This window comes from Acipenser ruthenus, chromosome 12 (assembly GCF_902713425.1).
Source record: "Acipenser ruthenus chromosome 12, fAciRut3.2 maternal haplotype, whole genome shotgun sequence".
Classification (NCBI taxonomy): domain Eukaryota; kingdom Metazoa; phylum Chordata; class Actinopteri; order Acipenseriformes; family Acipenseridae; genus Acipenser; species Acipenser ruthenus.
The window spans coordinates 22,297,948-22,304,403 of NC_081200.1; the positions used below are offsets into that span (position 1 = coordinate 22,297,948).

At 40.7% G+C, this 6,456-nt stretch overlaps 1 long non-coding RNA gene across 1 annotated transcript; it reads left to right on the top strand.

The window, feature by feature from the left end:
• Window positions 1–490: 490 nt before the first annotated feature.
• LOC131739999 (uncharacterized) lies at window positions 491–3,569 on the top strand. The gene is made up of 6 exons (XR_009330631.1): window positions 491–599; window positions 980–1,045; window positions 1,340–1,396; window positions 2,436–2,495; window positions 2,626–2,850; window positions 3,029–3,569. It is a non-coding gene; the product is annotated as an uncharacterized LOC131739999 (long non-coding RNA).
• Window positions 3,570–6,456: the final 2,887 nt, after the last annotated feature.

Below are 6,456 nucleotides of genomic sequence, written 5' to 3' on the forward strand. Positions count from 1 at the left end.
TAACACTTACTACCCAGGAACCAAAAAAAAAAAAATTGTTACACGGTGTTATCTTATGAATTACATGCTAGATAGGCAAAGTAAAACAGAAATAAAGTTTGACACAGTTCAACAATAAAATAATATATATGCGTGCATGTTTTAGTTGTGTAGGTATACATTATAACTTAATTTCCATGTATTATGTGCATTTGTAAGTTGTAAGCCTGACACACAAATATGTTTTACATGTGTATTTTTGTCAAAGTACACATTTGGAAACCTGTGTAAAATCAATTGTAAATATCAAAATGTACACAATAACACAGTTTTAATTCATTTTACCAATGTGTGAGTGTCCTTAAGTGTCCCAACAATGAGCAGGAAAAAAACACTTCTACTAATAAAAGAGAACAATGAAATGGTTGTGAAGCTACCTAATCTGATATGATCTGATTAAAACACCTCAGCTGTGTGTCATGGTGAAGTGGTCTATATAAAGCATGTGCTGAATGTCACTACAAACTGAACAATGGAGACTACTGAAATTCAGCTGACTGATGGCACCACTATCATGAATTTCAGTGTTTCATCTGCTATAAAGGAAAGGATCCAATCTGGTGAGAAATATTAATAATATTGGATAACTTCAACATGCTTTCCATGGCTACACATGGAAATGCAGCTCTTTTTTTGTTTGTAACAGTGCTCTGTGCATAGTTGGAAATGTAAAAAAAAAATAGTATACTTGGGGTCAAAAATAGTATGGTTTGGTATAATCTGAAACATTACTAACAGTGTACCTTCTTATAAATGATATATTACTCTAAATGTACATCTTTACACAGTCTTGTTTGCTACATTTAAGTAGTACTGCATTATTTGCAGCAAGTGTAATGTTTAATTTGAAAATCCTCAGACAGCTTACAAGCACTTATTATATGTTGTCTGCTACTGGTTCAGTTAATGACTATCACTTGTTCTCTTAACTGTCTATTAGATCCTGGCTATGCTAACTGGTTGTTTGCTGAGGCATTGAAGGGCATTACAACTGGACAAGTAAAAGGTTTGCTATTTTGTTAAGGCAGCACTTTTTATGAATGCTTTTTAGATGGTTAATTTTTTATATGATGGCATTCTATTTTATCCTGAATTTCAAATGTACCAAAAGGGGGATTGGCCAAACAGTGTAAAGTATTCCTCAATTGCATGTTTTGCTTTCCCATCATACACCATGCCTTACATTTAACTTGGGAAATCTGGAGATGAACCTTTGAGGAGAAGGCAATGGGATATTCAACATAATGAAGATTTAGCGGTACTTTGTATCACTGCATAATTTTATTTTGCTTTTTTGTAGAGGGTGGGGAGACTGCATTAGCCACAAAATCTCAGAGCATGTCTCCAGTTTTGGAAGGTAATACTAAATGTGTGTAGTTTTGATGTAGCATTGTGGTAAGTGGTAGCAGGTGTATAGCAGGTGCAGTGCAGATACCGTAATTCCAAGAATCACACAGACAACAAAGTACGGGTGAAAATGTTTTAATGGTTTATAATCCAATGGTCTGATGACCTGCCAGTAAATAATAAAAAGCTGGCAATACACAACAATGTGTATTGAGCAGTGATGAAACAAAGGGTTGCAGTCCCGCAAATGAAAAACACGGTACAAAACACACACAATTAGACACACACGATCACTGTTCCAAAGTGAGTGCTCTCAGTGCTTGTGGTGAAGTACAATATAATATGTGCTTTTAGTGAAACAGGTGCTGATAACAATGTTTATTCGTGACGGTAGTGCAGTGGTGATCCGGTTTCGTGCTGGCCCTTGGCGACAGCTCCGGATTTGTGTTTAGCCGTCTGGTGATAACAAACACACAGTTACTAAACAGACAAACAAACAAAACACTCACGAATTATTTTCTTTTAATTATTTTGGGCAATCTCCCGGTCCTTCCAGTTTCCACGTCAAAACCCAAGCGAAGGAAAAGATTTACAATTCTCCAGCCCCTTTTATGCGATTATGCATGACCCCTTGGTAAACGATTACAGCTGACTCTATTGCCTGCAGCTGCTACCTCGTTTACCTTCCAGGTCAATACATTCTCGCACTGGAGTCTCGTCTTTTTCCAGGCTGATTGACTTCCCGACCCAGGGAATGAACTGTCAGGACAACCTGTCCAAAGCCTTTCCCTTTCCCTACTTTGTATCCTCACAGGTTGAGAGGGAGATTTACGACCAGAACTCATTATATTTCCGTCACAAGCATATATAGGGAACTACATTTTACAGAAGCATGTTTTTTGTTTTCCTCATTTTAGCAAACATGCAGTTCCAACCCTCAAATGGCATCTGTATTGCACGGTAATGTTTTTATTTTGTCTTTCTTGTACTGAATGTGCAGGTAACTGATTATTGATGCAATATGTTTCCTCTGCTTGTACATTCTTTAGGAAATGATGACTCTGAATGCAGTTCCCAGTCAATCAATAGTCAGGCTCCAATATTTCAAGGTAATGGGGAAATGTCAGCACTGTATTGTTTCAAGTCTTATAATATGGAGAAATGTAAGCTGTAACTGTTATTCCAAAAAAGCTTCAGAGTTTACCATGCCTTTGTGTAAACAGCATTCCTTTGTTTAAGATTTTGACAGTAAGACTACCTTCTTATTGATCAACATTACAAGACTCCACTGTTCAATACAAACAAAGGACATTTCTTTCAAACACTCTACAAAAAGTTCCTTGGTCACGGATATAATTTCCCTCCTGAGAGGATCCGAAAAAAATCCTTCTTGTCACCTACAAGAGAGCCAAGGACCGGAGCAGAGAGACTGGCCAAGGCAGAATTACCTGGGAGTACTTTGAGGTAGTTAAATGTCATTAAATTGCATGCTTCTACTAGTATAAGTGCTGACTTTTTGGCATTAAAGACCATTTTCACAACTATTGTGTGATGCAGTACTTTCTACATCTTGAATACGTCCAGTATATGACTTGCATTTTCAAGGAGTCCTTGTTTGAGAATGTGTTTTGTTGTTTTACAGGCTATTGACAGTCTACTCTCCAAAACTGTGGGAGCACCACCACCAACTGGCTCCATTTCATGCACACCCCTATTTCCCGCAGCTGCACATTCATCCCCAACAGTAACACCTCACATATCGCCTCTCCCAGCACTCTGCACAGACTCTACTCCCATTCTGTCCCAAACTCAAACACTTGACACTCCATGCCTCACCAGCCCTCCACCCAGTGTCACTCCATCCACTTCTAAATCACAAGCACATGCACATAAACGTAGAGAGACTCAATCCACTGATGCTTCACACTCATTCCTACAAAAGTATGAGAATCATGCTGAAAGATGTACAGCTGTTAGAGTCACTGCTAGAGAGGAAAAGCAGGAAAAGAGGAGAAAAAGGTTGTGGGACAAAAGAAAGGAACAGAGACACTGAAATGTTGGCCTGTTTAAAACAGATGTCTTCCGCATTGCAGAGCATCTCTGCCAAACCGGACCACATAATTGTACTGCTTGAGAAACGATCGTGAATTTCATTGTTTTTAAATAAACACTTTGAATTGTAATGTATTGTCTTTTTGCAAATAACTAAGCCAGACTTTGGTAAAACATAATTTCATTGTGACTGAAGGTGTGTAAATGGGCACATCATTGGAAAGTTTAATGCAAGAAAGGGGACACAAAAGAATTACCATTGCAGTGGTTGAATTTAATTTTTATTCATAGATGATACCATATGTTTGAAGAGAACTAAGCCACGGAAAAAGAAGCAGTATATGAGACAATAAGTGGACTGCAAAAATAAATACATAAATTGCTCTACCAAATCATAAATTAACTGAATAAAATACACCCCACTTTATAGGTTTTCTTTCTTTTACAACCAGCCTATTCAATGTACAATGATGCAGCAATTCCATTTCTCTTATTAACTCCATGGTTATCATTTGGTGGATTGTGTGGTTGGTTGACATCATTGGCTACATTGTCACCTAAAGCTTCATCTATCTGTAGTTCACACTCTGTCTCCAAGCAGATATTGTGTAGAATGCAGCATGCTGTAACGGCTAAGCTGAGCTGATGGAGATTGTTCATGTGTAACCCTTTCAATCTGCGAAACCTGGTCTTTAACAGCCCAAAAGCTCTTTCGATCACCATCCTTGCTGAGGTTGTACCTCTTCTGTTCTACTGTTAAATGGCCATTGTCACGGAATGGGGTCATGAGGAACGGTGAGAGAGGATATGCTGCATCACCAGTGATGTGCAGATCCCCAGGTAGAAGGGACTGAGGCTTTTCCAGCAGTAATCTAGCCACCTCTGTCATGTGAAACACACAAGCATCATACCAGCTTCCAGGGTAACCAACATTTATATGAATGAAACGGGCAGTGTTGTTGAAAAAAGCAGTGAGGTTCTGTGGCAGGATGGCTTGCAGTGGTGAAGTGTGGTGACGTCACGGACCAGGAAGTAACAGAACCACAACAATGGATGGGCGGGTGAAACTGAATGCTACGGCACTCAGCGTGTTTAATAAATCAAATAAACAAAATAAAAGATTTAAACAAAACAACAAAACAGAAACCAAAGGGCACGAGGGCCAAACGAATAAACAGAAACAAGTAAATGTCGTACTGGCTAATCCAACATGTTTTAGCAATTGTTATTTTAAAGTCTCCTCTCTATCTCCCCGTACCTCCTCTCTGTACACCCCACCCCGCAGCACGGACAGCTGCAGGTTCTTATACTCTGGCTGAGGGGTTAACTAGCTGTTAATTATCTTATTACCCCTCAGGTAAGAAATAAGAAATATGCGGCGCTGTTATCTGCACCGCAAACAATAATACAAATAATAATAAATAAATACATAGGGGCGGGACACTCCGCCACAGGTTCACAGAGTAGAAGTGTTTTTTGTTGAAATATGTCTCTGGAATTTCAATTCCTTGTGGCTTTTCAATGGGAATGTGGCATCCATCTACTGCACACAGGGTTTTCAGGAAACCAGCTCTTAGAAAGCCTTGTTCAATATCATGGACAGCAAGATGTGTGGGCCACGAGATCTTCCATGAGAGGTGGTTTGATATTAGAAAACACACCACATGAAGATTTGTACAAATTAGTGACTTGCTGGTGTTGAATCTATCTGCCACTCCTCTGTAGGACTCCTGGTTCGACAATGTCCAAAGGGAGGCAAGCACTGTATTGTGGAATGGCCATTTTCTACCTTTTGGGTCAGAGTAGTATGGTTGTAGTTCTCTTATCAGCATCTGTAATGGAATTCAACATAACAGATTTGTAAAATAGTGTTACTATTTGGTTAAATATATAATCTAAGATATAAGTGAGCAATATATTTCAAAATTATTATTTTTTTTACGAAATACAGGGACAGAGGAAGAGACCCCAAAACTGATCCAGCTGCATGCGGCAAACGATGTCCTCTTCACAGGGAAAAGAAACGCCGCGAAGCTGGGCTGGGAGTGACATTTAAAACTTTTATATAGCCTGCACACTTTTATCATTTCCATTGTATGGCAGATAGATAAGTGTTTCTGCTTCAAGTAATTTTAAATTAACTACATTAAGTAACATTGTAAGGTGGTGTTTCAATTAGGTGAGGTAGTGTGTGATTAGTACCAGGTGAGTGGTTAAATTGAATAGAGGTTGATTTGCTATTTGATTGGTTTCCACACAGTTCAGTTTTTTTTTCCACCCAGTTGTTATATTAGTCAGGCAGGCTATTTGTGCGCCAGCACGAAGCGGCAGGAAACAGAAGAGCCTCACAACAAAAGAGCCGGGAGTCTAGCTGTGGGAGTCAAGAGCCTCACAAAAGAGTCGGGAGTCCAGCAAGGGGAGGCCTGCACCGAGACGCTGTTGGAATAGATCCGAACCTGGAAGACACCATCTACTAGTCAGGTCTGTACCCTCCTCCCACCCCCACTGTTCCCACTCCCACTCCAACTGTGCCTTCTCCAGGGCCTGCTGCCCCTCCACCCTCTCTGTCACCCCCCTGGACCTCTCTGATCACTATTTCATCTCTTTTTCTCTGTCTCCCCCCTCTCTCCCTACTCCTCCTACCCCCACTGTCACCTCTCGCCGTAGCCTCCGCTCTCTGTCCCCCTCTGTCCTTGCCTCCACTGCTCTCTCTCACCTCCCTCCTATCGACTCCTTTTCACAACTCTCCATAGACTCTGCTACCTCCACCCTCTTCTCCTCCCTCACCTCCTCCCTCGACTCCCTCTGTCCCCTCACCTCCCGACCTGCTCGCCCCTCCCCTCCCCAACCCTGGCTCTCCTCTGCACTCTGCTCAGCAAGAAACACACTGCAATCTGCTAAAAAGAAATGAAAGAGAACCAAACTCCCTGCTGCCCTAGACCTCTACTGCTCTCTCCTCTCCTCCTTCTCCTCTACTATCTCCCTGCTAAATGTTCTTATTTTCCAATCTATAATCCA